This window comes from Belonocnema kinseyi, chromosome 9 (genome assembly GCF_010883055.1).
Source record: "Belonocnema kinseyi isolate 2016_QV_RU_SX_M_011 chromosome 9, B_treatae_v1, whole genome shotgun sequence".
Lineage (NCBI taxonomy): Eukaryota > Metazoa > Arthropoda > Insecta > Hymenoptera > Cynipidae > Belonocnema > Belonocnema kinseyi.
Genome location: NC_046665.1, coordinates 73667672 through 73685723, shown reverse-complemented (window position 1 = coordinate 73685723; position 18052 = coordinate 73667672).

The following is an 18052-nucleotide window of genomic DNA, read 5'->3' as shown; positions in this document are numbered from 1 at the left end:
CCCCCCCCCCCCTCTCAATACTCTTGCGAACAGTCCGAGAATCCAAAGAATATGAGTGAAAAATTTGTTATCGATTGCTTGAAAACTGTGGATTTACATAAGCATCACCCGTTTTACGCCACTTGATTTGATGTATATAAATATACAGTCAATGCTATTTTGCATTCTATGTCTACACTGTAAAAAATACGTTTTAAAATCGCACTTCAAAATGTAAATTTACACATATAAAATGTCACTTTAGACGCATTAAAACTACAGGTTAGAAAGCAAATTTCCACATGTTGTGGAGAATGACGTATATCACAGATTTAATTTTATGACTTTGCATGAATTCATACGACGTGTTGAAAATCACTACGTTTAGAGAGTGTAAAAAAACACTCACGCTGTATATACCCCTGCAGAAATCTCGATCTGGCCCCAATCGGGGCCAAATCAGTCCAGACAAACCCGATCGGTATACGATCAGTCTCATTGTAGTCCATTCATGAATTTCACAAATGGATATTTAGTATAAGTAAACTCAAAACTATCGAATGGTCCTGTCCTTTCGAAGACCACCTTTATATTTTGAATTTACAATAAAGTTATTTTTAGTTAAAATTAGAGTACTACGAGCACGAAAATAAGAGGTTTTAGACTACAAAATTTAATTATACTTATGAGAAACGTAAAATTATTATGGATGGTAACAGTTTCGAGGAAAAGGTTTGTTTTTTATGAAAAAAATGGATAATAACCAGAAATATTTTAATTAACAATTTCAATTTTTGGGAAAAAATTTTTTTTATAAATTTTTTAACAAATTAGAAAAAGTTTTTTCTTAAAAAGATTTCCTGCAACTTGACATTTTCGAATGTTTCCAAAGAAAAGCATCGAAAAAATAACCTATGATTTACGATTTATTAACATTGTTTTGTAAATAAATTCAATTTTCTGTCAATTGCATTACTTCTTGAAAAAATCGAGAAGGTGGTTGCAGATAATATTTTCGCGGAAAAATTGAGCTATCATTTATTACATCGTTTTATTTTTTCAAGTCTGTTAAGAAGCAATATAGACAAAATGACGAATCCGACGCATGCGCAATTGAGTAACTAGCTCTCGTTGGAATCCCTACACTATTGGAATTTTACATTTTGATTTTACTACTTGAATCTGAAATTCATGTTATGAAAAATTGTCCTTAATGTATTTCTGTAATGAATTTATTATTAATACAGAATCAAAGTTTCAATAACCGAATCGATTGCATCATATATTTTATTCTTAAAATATAAAAACATTACAATTTTGTACATACTGCAATCCATTTCTTATCAATAGATTTTATAATAATTAATTGTTAATTTATTTAAGGTTAGGTTTCAATGAGCCCGCAGAGTAATTACTTACTCTCATCTTCCTTGCGCCGGTTTCGAGTAATACTGGCTGGTGTTAGGTTCCTTCGAACACGTGACTTACTCGCCTGAGGCATTTTTAATCATTGGTAGTATATTATAAACTAGTAGTATGTACACTAATTTCACTGCACTATCAGAAAACATCAAGCAGCATTAGTTCTACAAGCGCATAGAGAGTGCGTTTCAGTAGGAAATCAGTCGGGCCCAGGTACGGGCCACAGAGTTCTACCGATCAGAACCAGATCGGGAAATCCGATCGGGGCCAGATCGGTATTAAATTTAAAATCGAGATATTTCTGCACGGGCAGTAAAATTCCCTGACTAGTAGAATTATCGACTATCAAATTTTATGTGTTTCTCATCCTGCTGATCATGTGATTAAGACTAAAGTTTCAATCATTAATACGCACAGAAACTTTTTTTCTTTTAACAGAATCGTTTTGATGAGCTAATTTGGTTGATTTCCGAAAAAATGTCGGTTAAATGATCCACATTTTTGTTTAGTTGATAAAAATATATATAAAAATATGGTATGATCAACCAAGTTTTACTAATCAAGAAAAGTTTCTGGGCTAACCAACTGTTTTATTATCCATATAATAACCATATTTTAGTGTTGAATTAGCCAAAATTGTGTTCATTAAAACAAATATATTTATGGATGTACAATTGTACATGTCCAGCAGCGAATTCGATCATTGCATCAAATAATCATCATAAACTGGATTTGTAATATTCACAATAAATTCTTTGATGAATAATGTAAAACATCAAATAAAATTTGAAAATTTTGATATATCGCATACTAACTTAGAAACAATGTCAATAATTTTGAAAATAGTTTTTTATGTATTTAAAAAACTGATATTACTTTTTGCGTTCTTCACTGGACATGTTCCTTTGCGCTCTGGTTTAATCGACATTTGTCGCAATTAGGAGAAACTTCTTATTTTTGTACTATTATATATAGACCATAACAGTTGAAAGAAGTTTTACAATTGAAATGTTTATTTAGAAAAATAATAATATACATTGGTTTTACCTAGGTATTATATCCTTCACTGATTGCCTGTGTAGGAATCCAATCAGGTAAAGTGTCTGTAAATTAGCAAAAACTTCAAACAACAAATAAAACTTACCGAAAAAATTGTAAGTATACATTAGATTGAAACTAAATCGATATATTTTTGCATTTCGGCGTACAAAAATTTTTCAAGGGGTACCCTTATACACGTATATACTCTGAATTTTAGATATATTCGTCTATTTACAGTTGTAACACATGAAAAATGATATTTCAGTACATATTTTATTTAAAAATTATGAAACTCCTCCATGTTTGTCTTTTTAACCCTTGTTGGAGGGGTTGTACTATACTCCTTTGCATGTATAAGAAATAAGAAAATGCGTCAAGTTGGCAAATTCATTAAGAATTATTCGAAAAATCTTTTCACTTGTCAAGAACTGCATTAATAAAACACATATTCTTCACTATGGAGTTACGATAATCTCTAACAGCTTTCTCCACCACCCTATTTTCAGGGCTAAATCATCTCTTTACACAAATAAAAGTAAAAAAAACTAGCAATTCAAAATATCACGAAAAATCATAAAAAATGTACTAACTGTTTGAGAACCGTGACATAATTATTCAAGCTTTTCATATACTGGGAAAAATTTCTGAAGGGGTAGCTACCCTTATATACATATTTGGCTGCACGTTTAAGCGCATCGCATATTTACCATTGTCATCGATAAAAATTGAAACTTGCGTACACGCACAGATGAAAATTATAGAGCCTACCAAACCATTTCAATTACCCTTCTTCCAGGGGGTAAACTACCCCCAGAGCAATAATTATCAGTTGAGGGGAACCTATTAACAATAGATTCGAATTGTAGTTTAAAGCTATGAAAATTTCCTCATATACCAGAGACAACGATTTTACGCCACTGCTGCTACAAATCATAATGGAAATTGGTCATGTTCTTGGCTATTAAACTTTGATATTGACCAGTTTTGTTTGTTGTTATGTTATGGTATATTTTTACTATTGTTACGTTACTACATCCCTCTAATTCGCAATGTGTATTACACTCTTCCCCGAAGGCGAAATCAACTGGATTATCAAACTTTTTGGGTCTTTCTTCAATATAGTCACTCTTGTACCAAGAGTATTTAAACAAATTAATATATCGTGGAGACGAAAGTTGGTTATGTATGAGAGATTGTGGTTTAATAATATTGTTTCTCAAATGTAAATTTATATCTCCATTCATCAAAAGAACTGTATCTGAAAATTTCCTCGCGTAATTTTTCCATATTCTAAAACCAGAAACATCAAGTGGTAGTATTTTTCCCGTTGTACCACTTGGAATTTTGTTTAAAACTAAATTTTTTCAGACGGCAAACTGGATGCTACCGCTTCAGGACAGTGACTACTCCAAGAGTCGAGTAGTAAGAAACTGTTTTCTCCAACGTTTAGAAAAAATACTTCAACTAGCCATGTTCGGAAGTGTGCTGCAAAAAGAAAGTTATTTGTTGCAAGAAAGTTTCAGTCCATTTACGAATAATTAATAGCAAGTATTTCTGCGGCCATATTTTCACCAGTAGTTAATTTTCCAGATTTTGAATCCTGTAAATGTATGTTATTCGGGCGAAATAGCTTTTTCTTCAACAACTGGTCCAAATCCACCACTCAATTCTTTGAGAACGATAAATAGAGGAGATAGAAGTCTTTCATCTGCTGATATTAATGGCTGAATCGTGTAGCTATGGGTCGTCGAACTAACTGATTGAACCAAACATTAGACTTGTTTCTCTCCTTCCACTGCCAACGTCCTGCCAGAGTGTATCTCCAATTGAAATGCACTTTGGCCCGAGTTACAAACATTTTGAATCCCATATTTTTTAATTTTTAATTTAACTTCATTAATAAACTTTTTAGGTTTTTCAAGAATATCCGTTGCCCCTTCTATAATTTGTTCATAACAAATTTATTGACTTTGCGTGACACACTTCTGCGTGCCTTTTTGAAATTGAGTAACCATTTTGGTGAGGCTGTAAACCTGACATCTTCATGTCCAAATTCTTTTTGAGCCTGTAGAGCCCATTTTTTTAAATCTTTATCATGGACAATCAAACCAGCCTCGATTGTTACCTTGAACTTGTCTAAAGTGAACTGAAAGATTCTCGCAATTTTGTCTGTGTATGTACCACCTTTGTGCACTGTACTTGCCCAACGATGAAGCTGGGAAAGCGATTTCGCTTCTTTAAATCTGTGTTTAACAGTATCAACGCTCAAATTCTTTTTTTTCCAGTACGCCAGTACTCTATGGCTCTGCGTTTATACTCGAAATCAAGCTCTTCTTCGTCTTTTGTGCATTCTTCTGTTGGTTGTTCCGGTGGATCTTGTAAATGATGGAGATGATGGTCTTCGATTATCCGAGCATTGATATCTTTAAATTGTTCTTGAGAATCGAGAGACTCTTCCATTTCTACATGGATGCTGTAATGGTCGTTCATGGCATCAAGAAGCACAATTTTTATTTTATTTGATTATTCTTTTTCAGCTTTGTTCAGTTTGGAACGTTGTAAAAAGCAAGTTAATCACGTTTATAGGATTCACCCTCATCTTTATCCTGAAATTCGATTAAAGGAAAATACAGCTTTGAGTATCACATGCAAGCGAATCGTGAATTGTTATAAAATAAATTTTTCTTCAATTTAACGGTAATAGCCGGTTCAATGTATTAAACCTTTCTCCATCGATTATATGGTATATCGAAAGTTGGAGTAAATAATTTCGCCCTTACGTGAGAAAACTTTTCATGACAATTCTGTAGAAGTTCAATGGGAATTATATAAAAACGATATTAAAGTTATAATTCACGAAGGAAAATAAATGAAATTATTTTTCATAGACTTATTTCTTTGTAATTAGGAACAAGGTAATTTCGCCGAGTTGCTACATAAATAAGCATTCAGTTCTATTTTAAGAAGAATGAATCGCTACATAATAATATAGAATTTTTCCTATCTCTGTATATCAGGCAAGGTAAATAAAAAAAAAAGTGTAATACATCGCACTGATTTTGAAATTTAATATAAAATTCTGAAATATGTATCTTGACAGACCATGGCCATTTTGAATTTTTCTGTTCCACATATTGATCGTTGGGGTCGAAAAACTTAAGATTAGGATCAATGCATTTGTTACGTTTCAAGAATAACAACTGGTTTATCCACTACTATTCGGAAAACGTTAATACATGCCAGTCATATATCTTTAAGACATTTTCAAAGTAAATAATAAATAAAAAATGTACAAGTCAATGAAACGCTATCTCAAAAGAAAAACGGTCGTATGTGGAGCAGTTACGCATTTATACGTAAACTTACGTTTAAGATGTCCTGTGTGCACAGAATTATGTCCCACAGATAATTGCAGGATTTCTCTAACAATTATTTTTGACAAGTAATGAAAGAATACATATTCACAAAACCCAAAGTATCACTCGTATATATTTATTTTCTGGGAAGCTCTTCGACGTTATCGAATACGCAGATACGAGGCGACTATGAATGTTTGGTGCGTTAAAGCTATTGTAAAAAATATTTTTCATCAATTTATACTAAGTCCAAGCCGATGTTGTGAGAAAATAACTCGAGCGGGAATGCAAGGCTACAATCGAATCGCACTATGAACAAACTTTCGTGATTTTTTTTTAAATATAGATTGTTCCAACACATCTTTTTGACTACGCAAAAAATTTTAATCTTTTAAATATTTTTCTTGAGTGTTTTTAGAGAACTAATAACCTTCTTCTAAAAAACAATTAAACTGAAAATTATTAGGTTCAATCCGAAAAATCCTTATCTTTGATAAACCTAGTGAATCATTGATCATTTACAGTGACTGCTTCCATTCTATCAGTTCTTTTGCTTATTATTCATACGCTAGGAGTGGTGTACTTTCCACAGAATGGTAGTTATGAACAATTATTAGAGCTCAATAGCTGGCTAATATTATATAAACATAGATGACCTTTATTATAATTTACATCAGTAAATTAACAATACGTTTGAAATTCTGAAGACAATTGCGTATAGGGGTAGAAGTTATTTTGAAAATTATTTTGGACATTTAATTAGTACCTAGCATGAAATCGTTGTCTCTAGTATGTGAGGAAATTTTCATAGCTTTAAACTACAATTCGAATTTATTGTTAGTAGGTTCCCCTTAACTGATAATCATTACTCTCGGGTTAGTTTACCCCCTGAAAAAAGGGTAGTTGAAATGGTTTGGTAAGCTCCATAATTTTCATCTATGCGTGTACGCAGTTTTCAGTTTTTATCGATGACAATGGTAAATATGCGATGCGTTTAACCGTGTAGCCAATTATGTATATAAGGGTAGCTATCACTTCAGAAATTTTTCCCGATATTTGAAAAGCTTGAATAATTATATCACGGTTCTCAAAGAGTTAGTACAATTTTTATGATTTTTCGTGATATTCAGACTTGCAGTGTTATACGTAAATGAACTTGTATTATTTCTTATACAAGGGGCGATGGGAAAAAATTGAAAAAATTCATGAGTATAAGGAAAACTGTTGTGAACTAGTTGCAGTCGAGAAATTAAAAAAATAATAAGAATTTGTTGCTTAAAAGTACAAAAATGTGCAACTATATTATCTTCAGTTCTAATACAGCTGGTCCCTTTCTTCGATTTGTGGCCAGGTGCCGCGCAAGCATTCAGAACCAGGGGTCGAAGAATGGCACCAGTGGTCGGCAGTAAAACCAAAAAGGCCCCCCCCCCCACCCTTCTTTCTGTCAGTTGTTTTCCAACAAAAAAAATGTCTAAAAATATCGCGATTTTCACAAAAAAGAATACTAATACCTCCTTCCGGGTGATTGAAAATAAATACAGAGCCTATCCATTACAGTTTGCAGTTTGAGTCACTTTAATATCTGTATTAGAACTGAAGATAATATAGTTGCACATTTTTGTACTCTTAAGCAGCAATTTTTATTATTTTTTAAATTTCTCGACTGCAACTGGTTCACAACAGTTTTCCTCATACTCATGAATTTTTTCAAACTTTTCCCATCGCCCCTTGTATAAGAAATAATGCTCCAAACTTGACTGTTCTTAAATGTACCCGAAAATCCTTACTTTTTTTACATTTTTCAGTCTGCTAAGCACAAAATTTTTTTAACATAAACGTCTTCAAGCTCATTAACGTAGAATACTTTCAGCTTTTAAATGACTGTTTTTTTGTTGCGCTAGAATTTTTTTGACAGAGTTGTTAAGCTTCAAGGACAGATGCGTATAGTTTTGTCGCCGATAGTAAGTTGTTTTGTTTCATCTTCTTACATTGGTTTCTCGGGCGTTACAGATTTACTTATGGTAATATTTCTGTTGCTGTACATATCAGAACCGATAACAGTTTACTTTCAAAAATTAATTCATTCGAAAAAATTTGATGTTTTTCTAAAGAATTTCAAAAAGCTCATTTCTGTTTCACTGATATAATAAATCTTTAAATTATAATTTTCAAATAATAATTCGTCTAGCATCTATAATTACGTTTTTGATAATATCAAGGATCTTCTAAAATGTATAATTTCTACAAAAACATTGAACAAAATAATGCCCGGCCGGCTCCCGACCGTGAGATATAACCAGGGTTAGCCCGGCCAGTAACCGACCGGTTCCCGCTCAGTTTCTGTCCATGCAACCCAGCCAGGGGTTGCCCTGTCGGGATCTGACCATATACCATGTTGTATTAGGGCCAACCGGGGAAATTTATACACGTGTAGTATTTGTTGGTATTTTAATGGATGTATACATTAACTGTATTATCTAAAATAATACAAAAATCCATACATTTTCACATCTTTTCCCTTCAATTTTCATAATTTTCCGAATACAGCTTTGTGAAATTTGGGGGCAAGTTTCATAAATTTCCACATATTTTTTCGAAATTTTGGCCCGCTATATTGAGTCTGCCACTTTGAATTAAATGATTTCGCAGAAAAATGTCTTTGCAGTGAGCCCGGAGTGAAATCTTTACAAAGGAAATTTTCATGAGATGTGCCTCTGAATCAATCGTTAACAAAGGCTCAACATTTCGCTGAGTATCTATAACTAAATTGTTTAAAAATACAACAATTATTTGAGATTTTTCCGTACCATAGAGAGAAAAACAAAAAACGATGGTTAAAATTTGAGCTTATCATAGAATCACCTATGTATCTTTTGAGAAACAATGTGAAATATTATAGACGAGAGAGAGACATTGGCTGATTAATCAATTTAGAAGTTTGCGAAACTCATTAATTATTATGCATTCCGAAAATTGGGAATAAACCTGCTAATTTCGATGAAAGTTTGATTAAAGTCAAATATATTTAAATTAGAGATGATATACTATTAAACTTTTAGCAATTAAAATATTGTAATTTAATGAACCTTATATTATATATTGCTCTCCAAGGCTTCAAAAAATGCTTCCAGATGGAATAGCAGTTTTCCGTCTGGGAGCATTTTTTCTCTATCTGTCTATTCAATTAAGTGATGTAACAAATGGAAGTTTAAAACAATAACGATGAGAATATTATTTATCTCTAGATTAAACATTAATTCTCATAAAAATACATAGAAATATTAAAAAGCTACATTACCTCTAAACCTGTTCTTTTTCGTGAAAAAATAAATGCCTTTTTTATAAATAATTTTAAATTATAGTCCTGGGGTCTTAAACTGACTTTAGAGGATTAAAATGCTTCATTAACTTTAAGTTTTCTTAAAGTAATAATTGTTTGCCAGATAATACAACTGATGGTACCATAAGGTTAGGAATGAGAATTTGACACAAGTAGGCCAGAAACATTACCTTCTATGCCGCTATGCGTACAATCACTCTTTTTATAGAGGCTCAAATATTATATTTATCTTGTATCTTGTGAAGACATTTATCTACCAACAAATCCAAAGAATGGTGTAAACAATCTTTGAAATTCAATGTATAATATTTTAACCTCTATAAAGGGTAGTTTTTGAAGTTTAGGTGCTTGTGTTCTAATTGTGTCAAACAAAATTTTCCTGAACGTATGGTACCATAAGTTATATTACCTGGTAAAGAATTATAAAGGGATGAGTTATCCAAGAATCCCAGATAGTCAGCTAAAACAATTTTAATTAATTATTCATTCTTATCATTTTGCAACATCATAAGGTATCAGGACCATGGTTTAAAATTATTTTAAAAAGAAAAGAAAAATTTATTTTTTTATTTTTTCTGAAAGTTTCTTTACCAGAAAATGATTTTTAAATTTCGTGATACATCATTAAAAAACATTGGATTAAGTGCGACAGAAATTTTCTCTGGAATTGTTAAGGAATTTTTACTGAACTGCTTATATCTTGAATTCTGCTTTCAAAAAAAAACCTGTTGAGCTTTCTTTTAGCTTAGCGAGTTGAAAGACGTTATTGAAGACCAGTAGAATTTATGTTTACTTGAACTTATCAAAATAATATTTAAATATTGGTTTTACTACAAATAAGATACTAAAAAAAAATTTAATTATGAAACTTAACACAAAAATGTCACCTAAGAATTGCTTCTGAAGCTTGTATAAAAGAAAATTCTTTAAAAATATATATTCTTAAGACAGGACTAATTTTCTTGGATAAAGAAAATATTTTATCTTCCGTATTCGCACCAATAATTTCCTAATCGAATGCCAGTAATTTTTTCGGGCAGATAATTCTGTCGCTGCGCTTTGATCCGCGCAAAAATTAAGTTTATTCGCGCCATTACATTCACCGCCGGATTCGTGCACAGCTGTGTAAAACATATGATAGCTATATTCATTCGGGGCTCAATAAAAATTATCGGTCAGCGAATACAATTGGATTTAATTTTTTTACACAGCTGTTAAATTTATCTGGTGACGAATAAATTTCATTTCCACGCAGATAAAGACGCTGCAACAAAACATTCTGAAGGTAGGAAGAATAAGCTCGCAGTTTCTTTGTTATTTCGGATGATATATTTATTTTTTACGAGACTCAATATATTTTTCGTACCTTATATGTTGAATATTTAAAATCAGGAATTAAAAAGTTAACGGAAACTTTTGGTCATTCATTGAACGAATTTCGTATATCATTTTGGGAAATATTTGACCAAATTAGAGTAATTATATATTGGATAGAATGGGAACAAAGCATGTATAAAAAGATTTAATGATTGACAGCGGAGATTTGCGTAATTCCAAAAATTCTGAAATTGAAATTTTTCGTTTTTACGGGAAAAATATTTCTGATTCATCGCTTAATCAAAAAATAAAATTCATTTTTACGCAAAAAAAACATTTTCCAAAATGATTAATGGTTAAACACAATTATAAAACAAATTTGGTGAGTTCTTCATGCTTATTAATGACTCAGTCAATAACATGCTTAAAAAATCAACAATATTTACACTTCCAATCAAGACTATTTGATTGTATAATACATTTTTTAAATGGATTCAGCTCTTATCTTCCAATTGAACAAAAATCCATCTGTTATCGTGCTATTTTTATTCCCACCTTTCCACTCGAGCAAGAGAAATATTTACCGTCGATTTCAACGCTTCGACGCGAAGTGGAGAAGTGTTTCATTAAATCGACTTATAAACAGACAATGAAATAAAAAAGCTTTTTTTCTCTCTTTCCTTCGTCTGCATAAAAGTGAAAAGAGAGAAATAAAGGTCGCGAAGGAGCGAGGGGGTGAAGTGAGCCGATAAAAAAAGCGACCGCAAGAACGAGTCAATTAAGAGCGATCGCTGAGGCGAGTTCTCACTGTTAGTACACAAGCAAACACCCTTGAACGTATTGAGAGAGGTGAGATATGGGGGTTAGAGAGGCGATGATGGTAAAACGTTAATACGTGTACACAAAGTCCAGCAAAGGAACGATGCCAAGTCCAATCCACCTGACAATAATCGGATTGATTAAAAGTCGCCACCAATGTTCCCTCTCTTCTCTATTTTCTCCTGTCTCCCTTGATATCGAGTGGCTCATGTATATACACGTGTCATCGTATGTGGAGAAATTTCCAATCGGCTCTCAGTAAGTCGAAGGGTAATCGGTTATGAAGTAAATTAATTTTATTTTTTTCCAATACTGCCAAAGACAATCGTGTCAGATTTTTCAAAATCCAATTATTGGATATTTCTAGATAATCAAGCCGGGAACGTCTATTTTTCATCCCTATAATACAGTATTAGATAAGTCAGAAGTAGCAACATTTTTCAGTTTAAAATGAAACCTAGATTTAAATCACTGCACGAGGGGTTAACCATTATACATTTGGATATCGGTCAACATTCAAAAGAATACAAAACACTTTAAAGTGAATTCGAAAGATGTCAAAAGTATTACTTCAAAGAATTTCAAACACTTTGAAAGAATTTAGAATATTTTAAGCGTTTTTAAAAGTATTTGAGGTAAAATGACAAGAAATTGAAAGAATTCTAATTATTTTGAAGCATCGAAGTAGCCATACAGCTAGAACTGAAATTATTGTGCGTTTACTAGCGAGGTCTCCATATCACCAATTTTTAAGATTTCTCTTATGTTGTTTGTGGTTTAAAAAAACGTATTTTAAGACTAGTTTCATATTTCTACAATCTTATAGGACAATTATAAAGATTTTTTCCGTCAAGGGTGCTTTTTGCGGAGGAAGGTTTCCTTATCAACAAATAAGATTTAAAAAATTTTACCATGAAAATTTTAAACATACTTTCCACCTAAAAATTGCTTCTGAAGGTTTTCTCTCCTACACTGTGAAAGCCAGAACTTTATTTTCCCCTGTTTTGCGGGGATTTGTTTATATAAATTATTTTGACTTTGTAATATCCTCTTACGAAAAGCACCAGAAACAAGCAATATCTGAAAAGAATGATTCTCTAATGGTTTAAAAAAATGTTAAGTGGTTGCACATCTTGATTAAAAATGAAAACACTATTTTCTTTGCAAGGTGAAGCTATTTGACAGCTAAGTTTTAAATTAAAACTAATCTCAAATGTTCTAAAACTAAGATATTTTAAAAGGCAATTGAATGATTTTTTCATGTTAGGCTTATGATAGTCGAAATCCAAAAGAATCCATACGAATTTTTTTAGAAATTTTTAGAAATTAAACATTTTTATTTTTATTTTGAATTTATTTCAGGTCCTGGTTTCTGTTATATTTAAATTTAACGTATCGCAATGTCAAAAATTAAAATTTTCTGTTCTATTGTTTAAGATCAACGTCATTTGTTTTTAAAACATCGTTAGTAAACTCAAATCTTTTTTATTTTAATTCTTATTGACAGGAAAAGATTTCTAATTTAAACTATTTTCATAGCAGCAGAAACTTTTATCCGGAATTTGTTTTAGGAATAAAAAATGAATGCTTTCCAAATTTTTCAAGTTTCTCAAAATTTCTGAAAAATTTGCGGTCTCCTCTTTTTTCCTAGTCACTAGATACCCTGTTTTCCAAATCTTTTTTATTCGGAAATTATTAAATTTTTTTATCGGTATCCAATTTATTAAGATACATCGAAAGTTAAGGAGTAAGTTAACAAAAACATGATAAATCCATTTCCTGGAAAAAATAAGTTGGGCATAATTTTTGCATTTTAGGACTCGAGGAATATAATTCTTAACCCTTAATTCTCAAAAAATTTCATTTAAAATAATTTTGGACCTTCGAAACATTTTAATTTTTATTCGCTTATCTTATACCAAGGTGTTCAATATGCTCAAGAAACTGCATATATTAAAGCTTGCTCTATATGATACCATTTGAATTTTTGTCTATCTCTGATGTCTTTGAGATACAGAGTTTTGTCTAATTATTGAGGAATTATATTCAAATATTCAACCAATGAGTATTATAAATGAAAATGATACACTTTCCAAAGATTAACAATAATAATAATAAAAACTTTACGAAAATGTAGTACAATTCAAAGCTTAGAAAATAATGAAGAAGATCGAAAATATTTTTAAAGAAAAAGTGAAGAAGCAGCTGCATTAGCGGACAATAATGAGAAAATAGTCGCATCAGTGGCAATTTTCGCAATTTATTATAAAAATACACAAAATTTCTAAAAGAACACTTATTCTCATTTTTAATCTTTTAAGGCAAGTAATATATTGTTGGAATCACTAAGAAAGTAGATTTTGAATATAATACTTCTAAATTTCTAGAGCAGCGTGAGGAGAAGTTGCTAGTTGAAGTGGAGCAAGCAAATAGATCATGATCAAATGGGCATTGCCCGTTTATAGAGGTTATAGTATAATGGACATCAATAATCGAAAACTTTTCTAAATTTGAAGCCTGAACCATATATTAGTAATGTCATTTTCCATTAAATAAATTCGTAAATTTATCGAGATTCCAAAATCGACTTGGGATGCCAATTTTTCACGACTTTCAATTATAAATTTAAAAATTTCATCTACGACTTCTAAGTCTCTTTTTCTATCTCTCTCATTAAAAAATTTTACTCGAGTCACTTACAGAAGATACATTTCCCAAAGTTACTGTATCATGGAGGAGGGGTTTAAATCGCTTTATAAGTGTAATGCCCGTTTCGAAATGAATTTTCGAAACGGCGATACCGATATTTGGAAGCTATCGATTTCCGCATGGAATCGCAGTGAAATTTTCAGTTTTGGCAGTCAAGAATCGACGAGTGTGCTTTATTAGTTTATTCATCGGGGCGAACGTTGGATGCCGCAGAATTGCCATAGTGTGACATATCGTTACAAACGCGTGCAGGAAACGGACTGTCCTCCGCCTACATTTCGACGAATATACAAGTATATATCTCGCGCATAGGAAACGATATCCAGTAGTGTAGAGATGATTGTCTGCGTGTCTGCCCGCATGCAAGCACACATACACAAACACTGGCGCAAAGAAGTGGACAGCCTGGTCGTGACACTCAGAAGCACCATCAGTTATATAGAGATCGTCGGCTATACCACCCCCGCGCTTGTCGCAGGAAGCTAGTTGGTTGAGGGGCAAGGGGATCGAGAAGGGGTTCTGTTTTTTTAAATCTAGCTATGAAGGATCCATCTTGGCCTGGCTGAATGCCCGATTTCCACACCTATACAATATTCTGATCCCTTGCTTATCCCCTTCCTTCAATTTAGTCCACAGTTCCACGTCTATTATATAGGTATATCTGCATATACATTTGTCGTAGGCTTTTATACAAATCCAGCCATCGTCCAAATTATCATAAATGATAAATTTTAGTCTAACTGCATTATAACTTAGGAATCTAGCCCGAAAGTCCGTTTTTAGCCTTACTTTCGAAGACTTGATGGCCCATTGAGGTTGTAACAGAGTTTAAGTATTTTGAAATTGATTTTTCGCTGACTTACAATTACATTTTTTGAATCCCTGATCATTACGTAAAGATTGCTTACTAACAGTCTTCCTTAAACTAGGAAATGTATCCGTCGGTATATCATTAAGAAGAATCAGTTTATAAGGAAGCACGTGATGTATTCCAACTTCTACCAGACGATTTTATTTACAATTTTTACCCTAACATTTCAGAATCAGTGTTCATCATTAGATTGCCTTTTTATATTTTACAAGATTTAAAATCAAAATATTTTGTAAGACGATTGTCATATTTTTTTAAAACAACTTTAGATAAGTTAGAAAACGAAGTATAAACAGCGGTCATAATTTACCACGAGTGCTCGTTTTTGGAATAATAATGTACTTTTATGTCGCAGAAGTATGTGGATATTAAAACGGCATTAACAATCCGAAAAGAAACATCAAAGTAGTAATTTTAGTTACGTAACAAAATAAAACATACGAATTATGAAATGTACACCCTCCGTCCTCATCTTAAACTTTGTTAACATTAATAACATATTTTTTATTTTTATTTTTTATTTTTTATTTATAACGTACGTACGAAAATCTTCTAACAAACTATTTTGGTTTTAAATTCTGAAAACTGTAAAAAGGCAATCTGATGAGGGAATCAGTACAATTCCGAAAAGCTATTGTACGAATTCCACATAAAAAGTCTGGAAGAATTCAAAATAAAGAAGGGCTTTCCTTATGTATACCTATATTTCTTTGGGAAAGAAAATTCGTCTATCGGCCGGCCTTTAGCTAAATGTATAGAAATTTGACTAGAAGCCGGATTTATCACTTAGTTTTTGCATCTCTATTACGTTGATATTTGATTATAACGCGGCCAGGATAAAATCATTTTTGCGGCCTTCTACCGAGGTGATAAATGAGATGACTTATTGAAGCACCATGGAATCACGTTGACGGATCACCAAACAGAATAAATCGCTTGTCTCTTCTAACCCTTTTGGCTGCCTGACCTCACAACCCTTGTCCCGGTTGTGACATCTTTGGTAATCTCTTGTTTTTGCAGAATTTATTATAACAAAGTGAGTAACGTACAAGGATTTGTTACTACTATCGATTTTAATTTGCTGTAGTTTTGAGTTGCAAATAAAAAAAAATAATGCACAATGAGAATTTTAATTGTTCAGATTCATATGCGAAAATCTTACCCAAATAGTTTTCTATGTACTTAAGAGACCCTATTTTAACCTCTAAGTTGAATATATTTTGTAATTACAAGTTTTAAAGTCGAAACCAGAAAATTGCGTTTTCCCAGAAAAAGTAAGCTGTGAGAACTATGAATTTTGAATATGATTTCTCACGGCAAACCGAAAAACCAAAGGTTAAACAACGATCCTTTGTTTGGACAAAAATGTTAGAAATCTACAAATAAAAAAGTATCATATTTTGCCAATGGTCAAAAATAGGTTAAAAATAAATGCCGATCTCTATTATAAGATTGAAGATTTATGACATCATAGAAATTTAATCAGTAGAAAATAGGTTTAGAATGCAGAATAGGGGCGTCACCTCTATTTTGGCAGGAAACACAATTTTTTGTTGGCAACGAACTATTAGAATCTTTGTTTGAACGATAAATGAATTGGTTTAATGAGGCAAAAATTTAAAATTATTGTTACTTTTGGTTACTATGATGTCTCAAAGATGGGTCTGTCACGATATATCGCAATGATCATATTAAGCGAGAAGTTGGAAATAGGTAGTGATTTGACCAACATTATTCTTCTCACTAGTCATAGGGGTGTCTTCTCGCTCCCACGAAATGTTGGAAAAGCGTAGGGTTTTGGTAAAATTATTTTTTTTTCTGTCAAAAGAGTGTTTCTGGCCGTTTGCATGTTTAAAAGCACCTAAACGGTGAGTTAAATATGGTCATTCTGATATATTGACATACCCATATTTAAGTTATCGTAGTATAAAAAGTAACAATAATTTTAAACTTCTGTCTGTTCAAATCGCTTTATTTATCGTTCAGTTAAAGATTCTAATAGTCTTTTGCAGAAAAATACCATTTTTCCAGCCAAAAAACAGATGACGCCCCTATTCTGCAATTGCACCGAAAATAAATATTCATTAGATATATTCAATTATTATATTCATCCAATTAAGTGCTTCTTTAGCAAAGCACGATTGAAAAAGTTTGTTTCTTTTTGAATTAATATTCTCAAAATTGTAAAGTTCGAGGTATAGAGTACATCGCTTTTATTTTTTAACAGATTTATATATAATTGTAAAACCGAAATAGGTCAAATTTTAATTTGACTAAAAAGTGTTATATGAGGCGGAATAAGCCACTTAGTCTAGCAGTCAGTAGGTTAGGATGCAATGTTTCATATTATCAGATTGTGCAGTGTGTTAATTATGGTGTAAACGTATGAAAAAATATGCCCGTTGCGCGGGCACATTCTTATTGCGCTCTATTCGCGCCAAGTTTGAGCGCACCTAGGGCGCGCGTGCACGCTCTCGCGCTCGTTTTCGTACTTTTAATGCGTACACTTTAACTACATTTTTTTCAAATATCATAAATATTATAACTTGAATCGAAAACTGTGATTTAAACGTCTGAGGGATTACAGCCATAAATTGTAACTGAAATGTTTTGGGATTTGTTTTTAAAGAAGGTTCTCAAAGTATCCACGGCTTTGACGATTACATTCTCATTGTCAAACTCGTGCTTCGCGCTCGATTGCTTTAGTCCAATTGAAAAACTTTATAAAGATAATTTGTAAATATTGTTCAAATATACTAAAAATAACGTGTTATGCTGACATTCCTCACCGGAACTCGATTATTTCAAGCAAGAAACATATTAGTTTTAAAATTAGATTTATAATCTTAAATAATGTTTGCTTTGTCTTATGTTATTTTGTTTATTTTTGTTATTTTTGTTTGGATTTCAACCAAAATGAAACAGTTTTGAACAATTTAGGTTCTTGTCACGTTTTTCATTGGAAATAGCTTATGTTGCGCAAAGAACAGTCTATTTGACAGCTAATTTACAGCCATAAACAATTTTCTTTTATGTTAGTGTTTTTCGTCTAAAATTACCATTATTTATAAAAATCTTTTATTTTTTATTTTTTATTAAAAAAAAGCTTTTTTTCATCAAAAATCAGTTATTTTAATCAAAAATCACATGACTTCAAAAATCAAAGCCACAATCAATTGCCATCAAATATCCAAAATA